Below are 16300 nucleotides of genomic sequence, written 5' to 3' on the forward strand. Positions count from 1 at the left end.
AGCCACATCTTGAAATGTCATTCAGGCATCGAATTAGTGAATCAGCATTAAACTAGTTGATTAGAGGGATGTCCACAAGATACTATTGAGTAAGAAGAGAAAGCAGAGAAAACTTAGAAAACAGGATATCCTAAAACATAAAGAGTACTTATGATGTGTTAGGATTCTATTTATGCATTTGATTTAAAAGTGAGTAAACTGAATAGCCAAGAGTTGGAAACAACCTGAGTGCCCATGAAGGGACTAATGGATAAAGAAGACATGGTATATATACACAATGGAGTATTACTAACCTATGAAAAAAGATGAAATCTTGCCATTTGCAACAACATGGATGGAACTTGAGGATATTATGCTAAATGAAATAAATCAGATGGAGAATGTCAAATACCATATGATCTCACTCATAAATAGAAGATAAAAACAACAACAACAAATAAATACATAGAGACATATTAGATCGGTGGTTACTAAGGGGAAGGGGGGAGAGAGGAGGGCAAAAGGGCTGACTGGGAACATGCATGTGGTGATAGGTGGTATAAGTCTTTGGGTGGTGAGCAGGATGTAGTCTACAGAGAAATCAAAATATAATGATGTACACCTGAAATTTATATAACATTATAAACCAAAGTTACTTCAATAAAAAATAAAAAAATAAAGTAATTCAGTTAAATGCCTTAAAAGAAAGTGTGTGAATTGTATGTGTGCATAATATATAAATAACAGTTTTGAAAGAAACTAAGAACTTTACAATGAAAAATGTCAGGAAGATGGAATTAGGTTTAGTAGTTTCAAAACAACTCTATGAAACAAAATATATTGAAAATCTAAATCTAACTATATTTAAAGATATAAATAGTAATAATTTGATGACTTCAACAAGTGTCACTAATCCATAAATGAAATGCCAAGGACTTAGAAATAAAAGACTATAACAGAAAGGCTTTTAAAATGTGTGGAGGAAGCAGTAACTAAGGCTATAATTACATCTTATATAAAGATTATGGATTCAAATATGCTTGTGGAAGATACAGGTGATCTATGGTCAAAGGTAAAGAAAAATGTCTTATAAATTATGGTGGAATGTGTTGCAGCTTTTAGAAATAGCTCTAATCATAGAAAGCCAAAAGGAACAATAAGGAATAAGAGAGATCTGGAAACAAGTTGGAAACATATATAAAGGTGGTTAGCAATAAGTAGGCAGGACATTCACTTTTGTTTTTGTTAAAACAAGCATTACTAGAGAAGAATATTGAAGTGGCATCTCCACTCTTTCAGTAAAAAATAAAAAGATAATGGAGGAATGACATCAGCATCACGGCAGAGTGAGCTCTCCAGTTAATCTCTCCCATCCACCATACAATGGAAAAGACATTCATACTCCAACAGAGGACATCCAAACACAGCAGAAAAGACGTCTGAAAGACCCATGCAGCCATACGATGGAGGGCAGAGAGGCTGGAGCCCCCCTTGGAGGAGGTGGAATGGGGTAAGAGAAAACTTTGCTCCGCCCGCAAAAGGCTGTGTTCTTGGACTGTGTGCAGCCTTCAAGAGTGAAGGAAGGGGGAGGGGATGCCTGCTCATGGGAACATCAAAGATCCCTGAGGACACTCATGGCCTAGAGGGAAGCCCTTTACTGGGGTGAAAGTTGTCATGGCAGTTGATCTCATCAAGCCAACACCCCAGGAGAGCAGATAGTGAGGCCAGAGCGAGAAAACCTGGGCAGCACGCAGAAGAAAGCACCCTTCCCCCGCCCCACCCAGCATGGGCTCCAGTGCCTAGGATCTCAGCAAAATGCAGAGGGTTCCGAATATGGGGTTCTTGACTCCCACCAGTGGTGATAGGCGTAACTGCAACCAAATAATACCATGATATGCAAAAACAGAGCCACGCCATCTAGTAGTATCAAAAATTATATTAAATCTCCAGACCAGAGAGAAAGTGAAAAGTACCCAGAAATCAGTCGTGAGGAAACAGAAATATGTAATCTAAATGACAGAGAATTCAAAATAACTGTCATCTAAAAACTCAATGAGTTAAAAGACAATATAGAGAAATAATTCAGTGAGTTCAGGAGGTACTTCACAAAAGAGATTGAAACTGTAAGGAAGAATCAATCAGAAATATTGGAGATGAAAAACACAATGGAAGAGATAAAACAAGATATGCATTCTCTGAATGCTCGAGCAGACATCATAGAGGAGTGAATCAGCATAATAGAGGATAGAAATGTTGAAAAGCTCCAGATATGGGGAGAGAGACAACTAAAACTAAAAAGAAATGAAGAGGGGCCAGCACCATGGTGCAGCAGTTAAGTGTGCACATTCCACTTTGGCAGCCCAGGGTTCGCTGGTTCGGATCCTGGGTGCAGACATGGCACCACTTGACAAGCCATACTGTGGTAGGTGTCCCACATATAAAGTAGAGGAAGATGGGCATGGATGTGAGTTTAGGGCTAGTTTTCCTCAACAAAAAGAGGAGGATTAGCAGTAGATGTTAGCTCAGGGCTAATCTTCCTCAAAAAAAAAAAAAAATGAAGAAAGTCTCCAAGAAATATCCAACTCAATTGGGAAGTGCAACATGAGAATTATAGGTGTTCCAGAGTGATAGGAGAAGGAGAATGGAGCAGAAAGCTTGTTCAAAGAAATAATAGAAGAGAACTTCCCAAACCTGGGAAGGAGATGGAAATCCATGTGGAATAGGCTATCAGATCTCCTACATATGTCAGTGTAAAAAGACCTACTTCAAGGCATATAGTAATGAAACTGGCAAAAGTGAATGACAAAGAAAAAATACTAAGGGCAGCAAGACAGAAGAAAATAACCTGCAAAGGAATCCCTATCATGTTTTCAGCAGCTTTCTCACAGAAACCTTACAGACTAGGAGAGAATGGAATGACATATTCAAATCTTTGAAGGACAAAAACTTTCAGACAAGAATAAGCTATCCAGTGAAAATATCCTTCAGATATGATGGAGAAATAAAAACTTTCCCAGATAAACAAAAGCTAAGGGAGTTCATAGCCATGAGGCCCTCCCCTACAAGAAATCCTCAAGAAGCCCCTAATATTTGAAAAAAAAGGGAGAAAGGTGTAGAAAGCACAGAGTAAGGAGATAAATAGGTAGACAAAATAAGAAAATTGTAGCTATACATCAGAACAGGTTAGCAAATGCTCAAGAGTAGCATTAAAGATAAAGGGAAAGAAAAAGACCACAAACTCACAACACAAGATGGAATAATATGTGAGAAAAACAATTTAGGAGGGGAAGAGGAATGGGATTGAATCAGTTTAGTCTAAGGAAATAAGAGGCCATCAGAAAATAGACTATCTTATCTATGAGATTTTGAATACGAACCTCGTGGTAACCACTAAACAAAAAAGCAGAACAGAGACACAAAGAATAAATAAGGAGAAAACAAGGAAACACATCATAAAAAATACATAATTCAATGCGTAGACCAAAACACACAGGATGAGAAACAAAGGAGATGCAGGAGGACCGGAAAATGAGTGATAAAGTGGCAGCATTAAGCCCTCATATATTGATAATCACCCTAAACATAAATGGATGGAATTCTCCAATAAAAAGACACAGAGTGGCAAGATGGATTATAGAACAAGACCCAACAATATGCTGCCTCCAGGAAACACATCTCAACTCCAACGACAAACACAGGCTCAGAGTGAAGGGATGGAAGACAATACTCCAAGCTAATGGAAAACAAAAGAAAGCAGGTGTCACAATACTTGTATCAGACAAAGTAGAATTCAGGATAAGACAGGCAAAGAGAGACAGGGGCAGTATATAATGATCAAAGGGACACTCTACCAAGAAGACATAACACTTATAAATATCTATGTACCCAACAGAGGAGCACCAAAGTTCAAAAAGCAACTATTAACAAACTTAAAAGAAGATATTAATAATAAGACAATAATAGTAGGAGACCACATCACTCCAATCACATCAATAGATAGATCATCAGAAAGAAAATCAACAAGGAAACAGTGGAATTAAATGAAATGCTAGGCCAATTGGACTTAATAAACTTATATAGAACATTCTATCCAAAATCAGCAGAATACACATTCTTCTCAAGTGCATGGAACATTCTCAAGGACAGACCACATGTTGGGAAACAAGGCAAGCCTCAATAAATTTAAGAAGATTCAAATAACAACAAGCATCATTTCCGATCACAAATGCTATGAAGCTAGAAATTAATTACAAGAAAAAAGCTGAGAAAGGGACAAAGATGTGGAGACTAAACAATATGCTATTGAAAAACCAATGGATCATTGAAGAAATTAAAGGAGAAATAAAAAAATATCTGGAGACAAATGAAAATGAAAACGTACCATACCAACTCATAGGGGATGCAGCAAAAGCCATTTAAAAGGGAAATTCATCACAATACAGGCTCACCTTAACAAACAAGAAAAATCCCAAGTAAGCAGTCTCAAATTACATCCAATTGAATTAGAAAAAGAAGAACAAACAAAGCCCAAAGCCAGCAGAAGGAGAGAAATAATAAAAATCAGAGTAGAAATAAGTGCTATTGAAACAAAAAAGGCAGTAGAAAGGATCAATGAAACAAAGGGCTGGTTCTTTGAAAAGATAAACAAAATTGACAACCCCCTAGCCAGACTTACAAAGAAGAAAAGAGAGAAAGCTCAGATAAATAAAATTAGAAATGAAAGAGGAGAAACAACAATAGATAACAGAGAAATACAAAGGATTATAATAGGATACTATGAAAAGCTATATGCCAACAAAATGGGCAATCTAGAGGAAATGGATAAATTCTTAGAGTCTTACAACCTCCCAAAGCTGAATCAAGAAGAAATAGATAATCTGAACAGACCAATCACAAGGAAAGACATTGAAACAGTAACCAAAAGCATCCCCCCAAAATAAAAGCACAGGACCAGATGGCTTTCCTGGAGAATTCTACCAAATTTTCAGAGAGGATTTAATATGTACCCTTCTCAAGCTATGCCAAAAAATTAGGAAAGATGGAATGCTTCCTAACACATTCTATGAGGCCAACATCACCCTTCAATCAAAGCCTGATAAGGGCAACACCAAAAAGGAAAACTACAGGCCAATATCACTGATGAACATACATGCAAAAATCATCAAAAAAATATTGAGAACCCGAATACGGCAACACATCAAAAAGATCATACATCATGATCAAGTTGGATTTATACCAGGGACACAGGGATGGCTCAACGTCCACAAATCAATCAAGGTGATACAGCACATTAACAAAATGAGGAATAAAAACCACATGATCATCTCAATAGATGCAGAGAAAACATTCAAGAAGATCCAATAGCCATTTATGATAAAAACTCTTAACAAAATGAGGATAAAAGGAAATTACCTCAACATAATAAAGGCCACAAATGACAAACCAACAGTCAACATCATACTCAATGGGCAAAAACTGAGCGCCATACCTCTGAGACCAGGAACAACACAAGGATGCCCACAATCACCACTCTTATTCAACATAGTACTGGAGGTTTTGGCCAGAACAATTAGGCAAGAGAAAGGAATAAAAGGAATCCAAACAGGGAGTGAAGAAGTGAAACTCTCACTGTTTGGAGATGACATGATCTTATATATAGAAAACCTCAAAGAATTGGTCGGAAAACTATTAGAATAATTAACAACTACAGTAAAGTTGCAGGGTACAAAATCAACTTACAAAAATCAGTTGCTTTTCTATACTTTAATAACAAACTTACAGAAAGAGAACTCAAGAATACAATTCCATTTACAATCACGATAAAAAGAATAAAATATCTCGGAATAAATTTAACCAAGGAGGTGAAGGACTTATACAATGAAAACTATGACGTTATTGAAAGAAATAGATGATGAACTAAAGAGAGGAAAAGAGATTCCACGCACATGGATTGGAAGAATAAACACAGTTAAAATCTCCATACTACCCAAAGCAATCTACAGATTCAATGCAATCCCAATCAGAATCACAATGATATTCTTCACAGAAATAGAGCAAAGAATCCTAAAATTAATATGTAGTAACCAAAGACCCTAAATTGCTAAAGCAATCCTGAGAAAAAAGAACAAAGCTGGAGGCATCACAATCCCTGACTTCAAAATGGACTACAAATAGTAATCAAAACATCATGACACTTGTACAAAAACCGGCATGCAGATTAATGGAACAGAACTGAAAGCCCAGAAATAAAACCGCACATCTACGGACAGCTAATCTTCAACAAAGGTGCCAAGAACATACAGTGGAGAAAAGACAGTCTCTTCAATAAATGGTGTTGGGAAATCTGGACAACCAATTGCAATAGAATGAAAGTGGACCATTATCTCACGCCATACACAAAAATAAACTCAAAATGGATCAAAGACTTGAAGGTAAGTCCTGAAACTATAGAACTTCTGGAAGATAATATAGGTAGCACACTCTTTGACATGGAACTAAAAAGGATCTTTTCGGATACCATGTCTTCTCCGACAAGGGAAACAAAAGAAAAAATAAACAGGTGGGAGTTCATCAGACTAAAGAGCCTCTGCAAGGCAAAAGAAACTAGGATCAAAACAAAAGACAACATACCAATTGGGAGAAAATACTTGCAAATCATATATCTGACAAGGGGTTAATCTCTGTAATATATAAGGAACTCACACAACTGAACAACAAAAAAACAAACAGCCCAATCAAAACAAGGGCAGAGGATATGAACAGACATTTCTCCAAAGAAGTTATACAGATGGCAATAAACACAGAAAAGATGTTCAATGTCACTAACCTTCAGGGAAATGCAAATCAAAACTACACCAAGATGCCACCTAACATCCATTAAAATGGCTATAATCACTAAGACTAAAAATAACAAATGTTGATGAGGGTGTGGAGAGAAGAGAACCCTCACACACTGCTGGTGCAAATGCAAACTGGTGCAGCCACTATGGAAACAGTATGGAGATTCCTCAAAAAACTAAAAATAAAAATAGAAATACCATATGACCCAGCTATCCTACTACTGGGTATCTACCCAAACAATTTGAAATCAACAATCCAAAGTAACATATGTACCCCTATGTTCATTGCAGCACTATTCACAATAGCCAAGACATGGGGCAATCCAAGTGCCCATTGACTGATGATTGGATGAAGAAGATGTGGTATATATATACAATGGAATACTACTCAGGCATAAAAAAGACAAAATCATCTCATTTACAACAACATGGGTGGACGTGGAGGGTATTATGCTAAGTGAAATAACCCAGGCTGAGAGAGACAAACACCAGATGATTTCACTCATATGTGGAATATAAACAAATGCATGGACTAAGAAGACAGTTCAGTGGTTACCAGGGGAAGGAGGGGTGGATGGACACAGGGGGTGAAAGGGAGCACTTACGTGGTGATAAACAAGAAATAATGTACAACTGAAATTTCACAATGATGTAAGCTATTATGAACTCGATAAAAAAAGTAACAGGGGAAACACAATACGACCAACTGATAGACTGTGAACAAAGTTTATAAAGTTTCACACATTTCCCACAAATACACCTAAACTTACATGAAAACAAAGGGCAAACAACAATGTCCATGAAAAAAACTCCTCCAAGTCTTTCTTTGAAAGAATGGAATCAAAGATAGGAATAAAAAGACACTGAATCAATATACAAGAGCAAAGGACTTGCACAGATAATTTGTAATAGGGAAAGTAAATTGCTAAAAATACTCACAATATATTCATCCTCACAGAGAATAAAATAATTGCAAAGTAAAGCTTGTTGGCATACCCCTTTCCATACATTAAATTTTTTTTATATGAATACCTAGCGTGAAAGAAGACACCGTGATTTGTATGCCTCTTGAACTGCTTTTGCAAGCTATATTTCCTAGCATTCCCTAGTCAGGATCTTTCATGACAATATGGAAACATAGTTGAATATGACCCATCTTAAAAATAAAAGTGAAAGGTTCTCACTTCACAGTACATTCCTCAACAGCTAATACCCGCCCCCCCCCTTTTTTTTAAATATTGGCACCTGAGCTAACAACTGTTGACAATCTTTCTTTTTTATTCCTGCTGTTTCTCCCCAAATCCTCCCAGTACATAGTTGTATATTTTAGTTGTGGCATGTAGGACACCGAACATGACCTGACGAGCAGTGCCATGCCTGCTCCCAGGATCCGAACCAACAAAACTCCATAGCCACAGAAACAGAGTGCAGGAGCTTAACCACTCTGCCATGGGGCCCGCCTTTTTTTTTTTTTTATACCACTCCCATTTACTGCAAAGGTCTTTGGACTTATGACTTTTTACTGGTAATACTTTAAATATCCCATTCCCCTTTTCAATTGAGCTTCCATTACTGTCGTTTAATTGTCAACATTGCTGACCCTTGCATTGCTGAGTTCCATGTTCACGTCTCCATTTGGCCTCATAAATAAATACACTAATTAATCAAACAAGCAAACAGCAACAGCAATCTCTCAGCTCTGGTCTATGCTAGATTGGCTCTCAGGTCACTTCAGGTAAATGTTCTTGGCTTCCATTGTCTCTGATCCTGTCCTGCAGTGTCTACTGGGCTCTTGGATTCACCGATGGATAGGAACTCTGAGATGAAGTTCTTGCCATGGAAGTCCAAATTCCTCCCTGGATGTTTGATGATGGAGGGTAAAGCTCTATCCCCAGACAAGACAATAGGAAGGGGTCAAGTGTTAGACCTTGAGCCAGACTTAGGACTTCAAATTTATCAATCATATCTCATTCAGCCCAAGGATGCACACAGAGGGCCTTCAGTAGAGGAGGTATATACAGCTCCCTATATCTGCTCATTAGATACATATTACTACAACCTCTAAGCACATGATTTCCCTTGGGGACACTGCTCTGGACAGAAAGGAAGTTTTCCCTGCAGATTCTTTGTTCCCAAGAGATCAGGTTAGAAGTCAGGTGGATCCAGTTTTTATCACTCATCCATTAATTTTCCTGTCTTCTGGAGGCCTAACTTTCCAGCACCTTATCCCAACACTGAGCCAAAGTTTTTTCCAATATAAGGCTGAGAAATCTTTTTTATTAGGTCCCTTGGATATTCAAAGAATTGTCTTGTGGTGGGGACACAACCCCTCATATCTTCAGAAAATTACTTTTTGCCTCTCCAAGAAAGGGGATAACTTTATTTCTTTAATATGAAACCCTGGTCAGTACACTGCTTGGCTTCATGACAGTTTTGCCAACTCAATTAGGAATTTTATATGCATATCACAGCTTAGAGCTGTCATTTAGTCCCTCATTATAAAAGGTTAGTTAACTTAGATTATCTGATTTAGTTTTTAGAAAGGTCCCTTCTATGAGTTTGTACTATTATGGACTCCATTCTCTGTCCAAGAAATGGGGCTTGGGAGGTTCAGTGATCTACCCAAAGTTATATCTGAGTAAGGGATAGGACATTTTACCAGAATTCTGTAAAGTTGTTTCCAGTTTTCAAACTCTGGGCTAGTGGTTCTGAACTAGAGATGATTTTGCCCATGATGACATTTGCAATGTCTGAAAGGATACCACTAAGCATCTAAAATATACAGCACAGCACCCAACATGAATAATTATTCTGTCCCAAATGTCAACAGTGAGAAAATGAGCAAACTTATTATAGACCAGCAAGCTTCCAACTTCACTGTGCATACCAATTACCTAGGATTCTAGTACCAATGCAGATTCTGATTCAGTGGGTGCTGGTGGGCACAGAGACTCTGCATTTTAAATAAGCTCCTGGGTGATGTTGATGCTGCAGGTCCTAGACTGTGGATCCCTCTTTGGGTAGCAAGGTTGTGATCCTGTGGTAGATTTAGGCGTAGGTAGTTTTAGGTCTTCTGCACCAAAAATCATCTCTGCATGTAATTTTGAAGGACTAGTATATTCACTCATTCCGGAGACTCTGATAAATTATGTTTTTTATTCTTTTATAGAAGGGCCCTTTAATGACATCAAATAAAATACATCCAAAAAAGACTTTGCAGTAGGCAGAATAAGGGCCTCCAAAAGATGTCTATGTCCTGGTGCCAGAAATCTTGAATATGTTAGTTCATATGGCAAGGGGGGATTAAGATAGCTGGTGGAATAAGGTTGCTAATCAGTTTACCTTAACGAGATTAGCCATGATTGCCCATGTGGAACTAAGATAATGAAAAAGTTCCTCTAAATGTGGAAAGCTGTGGAAGAGAGAGGAAAGTGTCAGAGTCAGGGAGAGATTTGAAAATGTTACACTGGTGGCTATGAAGATGCAGGAGAGGCATGAGGCAAGGAATGCAGCTGGGCCCTTGAAACTGGAATAGCAAAGTAAATGGACTCTCTCCTGAAGCCTCCAGAAGGAACTCAGCCCTGAAGACACCTTGATTTTATCGCTTTTCATTTCAGGCTTCTGATTTCCAGAATTGTAGGAGCATAAATTCATTCCTTTTCTGCTAAGTGTGATAATTTGTTACAGCAGCAATAGGAATCTAATATAGACATCTATTCAGTAAAATTTTGTCAAGGAAACTGAGTTTAAGCCTCTCAGTTCACTTATTTAGCTTCCCTTGGGTAAGAGCATTTTATGTTGAAATCCCACCTTAAGTGGAAGAAATTTTAACTCAACTTGAAGATATTCTGCTCAGTAGCTGGTGTAGAGAATTACCCATTGCATAAGTGTAAACATGGTTCTGACTTTGAGGCCTTTGAGGCATAAAGATAGGAAATGTAATTTGTTATTAAAATTAGGGTTATCCATTCTAATTTATATCTTTGTGTCTAAATTTCTACATTCTTTTAGTTTCATGTTAATTCAAACATTCATTCTTTTCATGTCTATCCTCTCCAACTCTCAGGGTATCTTTCAACATAAAAGGTGTTTACATATATATTTGGGTGTTAAAATGTGAAAGAAAATATATACAAACATAAACACACATTTACATAAACATACCTTTTACCCTTGAATGTTTTATTTGACTCAATAAAGTATTTCCACATATTTCATGTACTCCTTGCATATCCATCAGAAATAAGGAAATTGAGTCTCAGAGGCATTCTTTTTTTAAGAATTACATAACAAAGCAGTTAATGATCATTGTGCACTTTCTTGATTATACCTAAATGAACCCATACAGTACGTACTCTCAGTTTTTGTATGGCTCTTTTAGTCCAGCAAATGATACATTTTAAGTATGTGCAATTTTTGCATGTAATTATACTCAAATACTTTAGTTAAATGGAAAAAAAACTGGGGATCTCATCAAGATGGCGGTGTGAGTAAATGCTGAACTCGTCTCCTCCCACGAACAGAACCAGGTTACAACAATTTTTGGAAGAACTACCCTGGATTGAAAACTGAAAACGGATAAGAAGAACCCCCACGACAAGGGACAGTCCTGACGAAGGCAGAAGAGGCAGTAATTACTGCTGGAGAGGAAAAAAGCCACCTTTGGGAGCAGTGGAGCTTCTCAGCTGGCCAGGCGGGAGACACCCCAAGGTACGAGCCCTCCCTGGAGGAGTGAGGTCTGGAGCGGGGGCAATACTGCTGTAAGCATCCTTCAGACTCAGCCCAACTGAGATGGGGGTCTTACCCTCTGGCTTTGCGGCTATTGACTGCAGCAGGGACACCCCCAGAAAAGCTATCGGCCGAAAGCCGAAAAGACCCGGGTCTTAAAGGACCCATGCACAAACTCACTCATTGCAGCAACCTAAAATCACCAGAGAGAAGTCTGACAGTCCTTTGGTGAAATGAGACTCACCTGGTGGGCTCTGGGGGCATCTTGTTGAGAGAGGGACCTATCTGGAGACTGAGACATTGGTGGGGGCTATTGTTCTGAGCTGGTCCAGGGGTGCTGATATGGACACTGGTAGGGGCCATTGAGGTCCATCCCTTGGGCTGTTAGCCCAGGGGTCTGCCACACCCACTAGAGCACAGGTTTAATCCAGTTCAGCCAGGGAAGGCAACCCGCCCTAGGGACTGGCCCCACCTAACAGCAAGCCCTCAGGCTACTTTTCAGCCTACATTGACTGGGTGTCTTGATCCTCTACAGGCAGGCAAGGGTGTCTGCCTCTGTGGGGCAGGGCCTGTGTAAAGACCAGGTTATCTGTGGGGGGCATTGGTTGAGAGGTGGGAGCCACCGCAGTGTGGCATTGGGGTATGCTCCAGGGGGTTGAGAAGGGTGCATGGACCAGGACTGTGTTGACAGTGTATGTGGTCCTGTGGGGGGTGAGGTTTAGCAGCAGCAGCAGACCTGTGCTTCACAAATAGCCATAAAAAGGATCAGCACCACCTTCCAAAGCCTGAAACAATTGAGTGCCCCCATGCCAAGGGCTAGCCCCACTCAGCTGCACTCCTAAGAGAACTGACAAGAGCCTTGTAGACCTGAGGCCTATCACAACTGTACGCCCCTGAGCCTAGTAACCAGCTACATTGGGTACCAACCCAATTAAGAGGAAAACTGCAACAAGAGAGTGCTGATAGACTTTGTAGCCAACAGGGCTGAGGCTCCTCAAACCGGATTTACAAACAGCTGGCCAGGGAAGGAAAGGTTAGACTCCCTGGGTACCTGCAGTGGGAGCAACCCTGCCACAGCAGAAGAACACAAGTAGCCCACAAAGGGGTCACTCCTGGTTCTTATGGATTGGTGATGAGAGGGAAGCACACTGCTGGGCCTCATAAGGCATCTCATATATAAGGCCACTTCTCCAAGATCAGGAGACTTAGTTGACTCACCTACTACAAAGAAAATAGTACAGAGAAAGAGGCATAATGAGGAGGCAAAGGAATACTTTCCAAGCAAGAGAACAGTAGAAAACTCCAGAAAAAGGACTAAGTGAAACAGAAACTAGCAACCTACTTGATAAAGAGTTCAAGCAAAATATAATGAGGATGCTCACACATATGTGGAGAAGAATGGATGAACACAGTGAGCACATCAGCAAAGAACTGGAAGATATTAAAAAAATCCAATCAGAAATGAAGAATACAACGCTCGAAATGAGAAATTCACTAGAGGGACTCAATAGCAGAGTAGAGGAAGCAGAAGAATGGATCAGCAAGCTAGACGAAAGGCTAGAGGAAATCACCCAAGCAGAATAGAAAAGAGAAAAAAGAATTAGACAGAATGAGAACAGTGTAAGAGAACTCTGGGACAATATCAAGCATGCTAACATTCAGAAGGAAAAGAGAGAGACAAAGGGGCAGAAAATTTATTTGTTGAAATAATAGAGGAAAATTTTCCTAACCCAAGGGAGGAAACAGACATCCCAGTTCAGGAAGCACAGAGAGCTCCAAACAAGACAAGCCCAAAGAGGCCCACACCAAGGCATATTATAATCAAAATGTCCCAAATTAAAGACAAAGAGAGAATCCTAAAAGCAGCAAGAGAAAGGCCACAAGTGACATATAAAGGGAAGCCCATTAGGCTATCAGCAGACTTCTCAGTCAAGACCCTACAGGCGAGAAAAGAATGGCATGACATATTTAAAGTGCTAAAAGGAAAAAACCTACAGTCAAGAATACTCTAACCATTAAGGTTGTCATTCAGAATGGAAGGAGAGATAAAGAGCTTCCCAGACAAACAAAAATTAAAGGAGTTTATCACCAAAAAACCAGTTCTGCAAGAAATGCTGAAGGGACTTATTTAAGTGGGAAAGCAATAACCACAAATAGAGATTAAAAAATTATCAAAAAACCCCAAAACAACAACAACAAAAACACCAGGCAATAAAATCACTTTTAAGGTAAAAATATATTAAAGGCAGCAGATCAACTACCTGTGAAGATAATATGAAGGTTAAAAGAGAAATGTACTAAAATCACCTATTTCAATGATAAGAGGGTAATGAATAGACATACACTAAACAAGAGACTATATATGATGTGAAAAACATATAATGTGGGAGGACGGGAGTGAAAAAGTAGAGCTTTTAGAAAGAGGTCAAGCTAAAGAATCTATCTACTCAATATAGACTGTTATACACATAGTATATTAAATAGGCTCCTCATGGTGACCACAAATCAGAAACCTATAAGAAGCAGGAAAAAAAGTAAGACAAAAGAAATCAAACATATTACTAAAGATACCCATCAAACCACAAGGGAAGAGAGCAAGAGAAAAAGAAAGGAACAGAGAAGAACTACTAAAACACCAGAAAAAAAGGTGACAAAATGGCAATAAATACACATTTATCAATAGCTACTTTAAATGTCAATGGACTAAATGCTCCAATCAAATGCCATAGGGTGGTCAATTGGATAAAAAAACAAGACCCATGTATATGCTGCATACAAGAGACACACTTCAGACCTACAGAGACTCACAAACTGAAAGTGAAACGATGGAAAAAGATATTCCATGCAAAAGGCAAAGAAAAGAAAGCGGGGGTAGCAATACTTATATCAGACAAAATAGACTTTAAAACAAAAACTGTAATAAGAGACAAAGATGGGCACTACATAATGATAAAGGGAGCAATCCAACAAGAAAATATAACACTTGTAAATATCTATGCACCCAACATAGGAGCGCCTAAATATATAAAGCAATTATTAATAGACATAAGAGGAGAAATAGACAGTAACACAATAATAGTAGGGGACTTTAACACTCCACTTACACCAATAGATAGATCATCCAAACAGAAGATCAATAAGGAAACACTGGCCTTAAAGGACACATTAGACCAGATGGACTTAGTAGATATATACAGAACATTCCCTCCAAAAACCACAGAATACACATTCTTTTCAAATGCACATGGAAGATTCTCTATGATTGATCACATATTAGGCCACAAAACAAGTCTCCATAAATTTAAGAAGCTCGAAATAATACCACGCATCTTTTCTGACAACAAAGGTATGAAATTGGAAACCAACTAAGAAAGAAAACCAGAAAACCCACAAAAATGTGGAGATTGAACAAAATGCTACTGAACAACGATTGGGACAATGACGAAATTAAAGAAGAAATAAAAAAATTCCTAGAGACAAATGAAAATGAAAACACGACATGCCAAAATCTGTGGGATACAGCAAAAGCAATTCTAAGAGGAAAGTTTATGGCAATTCAGGCCTACCTCAACAAAGAATAAAAATCCCAAATAGACAATCTAAAAGTGCACCTAAAGGTACTGGAAAAAGAACAACAAACAAAGCCCAAAATCAGCAGAAGGAAGGAAATAATAAAAATCAGAGCAGAAATAAATGAAATAGAGACTAAAAAAAAAAAAAAATAGAAAAAATTAATAAAACCAAGAGCTGGTTCTTTGAAAAGATAAACAAAATTGACAAACCCTTAGCTAGACTCACCAAGAAAAAAAGAAAGAAGGCTCAAATAAATAAAATCAGAAATGAAAGAGGAGAGATTACAACGGACACCTCAGAAATACAAAAGATAATAAAAGAATACTATGAAAAGCTATATGCCAACAAATTGGATAACCAAGAAGAAATGGATAAATTCTTAGAAACATACAACCTTCCAAAACTGGACCAAGAAGATGTAGAAAATTTGAATAGACTGATCACCAGTGAGGAGATCGAAACAGCAATCAAAAACCTCCCCAAAAATAAAAGTCCAGGACCAGATGGCTTCCCTGGTGAATTCTACCAAACATTCAAAGAAGACTTAATACCTATCCTTCTCAAACTCTTCCAAAAATTTGAAGAGGAGGGGAGGCTTCCTAACTCCTTCTATGAAGCCAACATCATCCTGATACCAAAACCAGATAAGGATAACACAAAAAAAGAAAATTACAGGCCAATATCACTGATGAACATCGATGCGAAAATCCTCAACAAAATACTAGCAAATCAAATACAACCACACATTAAAAAGATCATACATCATGATCAAGTGGGTTTCATTCTAGGAATGCAGGGATGGTTCAACATCCACAAATCTATCAACGTGATACACCACATTAACAAAACGAAGAATAAAAATCACATGATCATCTCAATAGATGCAGAGAAAGCATTTGACAAGATCAAGCATCTGTTTATGATAAAAACTCTAAATAAAATGGGTACAGAAGGAAAATACCTCAACACAATAAAGGCCATATATGACAAACCCACAGCAAATATCCTTCTCAATGGAGAAAAACTGAAAGCTATCCCTCTAAGAACAGGAACCAGACAAGGATGCTCACAGTCACCACTCTTACTTAACATAGTATTGGAAGTCCTAAGCAGAGTAATCGGGCAAGAAAAAGAAATAAAAGGGATCCAAGTTGGAAAAGAAGAAGTGAAACTGTCACTCT

General features: G+C 38.3%; 1 long non-coding RNA gene across 2 annotated transcripts in view; it reads left to right on the forward strand.

The window, feature by feature from the left end:
• The window catches only part of LOC106782338 (uncharacterized), a 209607-nt gene that overhangs the window by 153290 nt on the left and 40017 nt on the right, over positions 1-16300 (forward strand). The window contains exon 2 of one of the 2 annotated variants that reach the window (XR_011430493.1): positions 11348-11528. The exons of the other annotated variant lie outside the window; for it this stretch is intronic. This is a non-coding gene — a long non-coding RNA (uncharacterized lncRNA). The remainder of the gene's footprint in view (positions 1-11347; positions 11529-16300) is intronic. 2 annotated transcript variants of the gene reach the window in all.

This window comes from Equus caballus, chromosome 21 (genome assembly GCF_041296265.1).
Source record: "Equus caballus isolate H_3958 breed thoroughbred chromosome 21, TB-T2T, whole genome shotgun sequence".
NCBI classification, from domain to species: domain Eukaryota; kingdom Metazoa; phylum Chordata; class Mammalia; order Perissodactyla; family Equidae; genus Equus; species Equus caballus.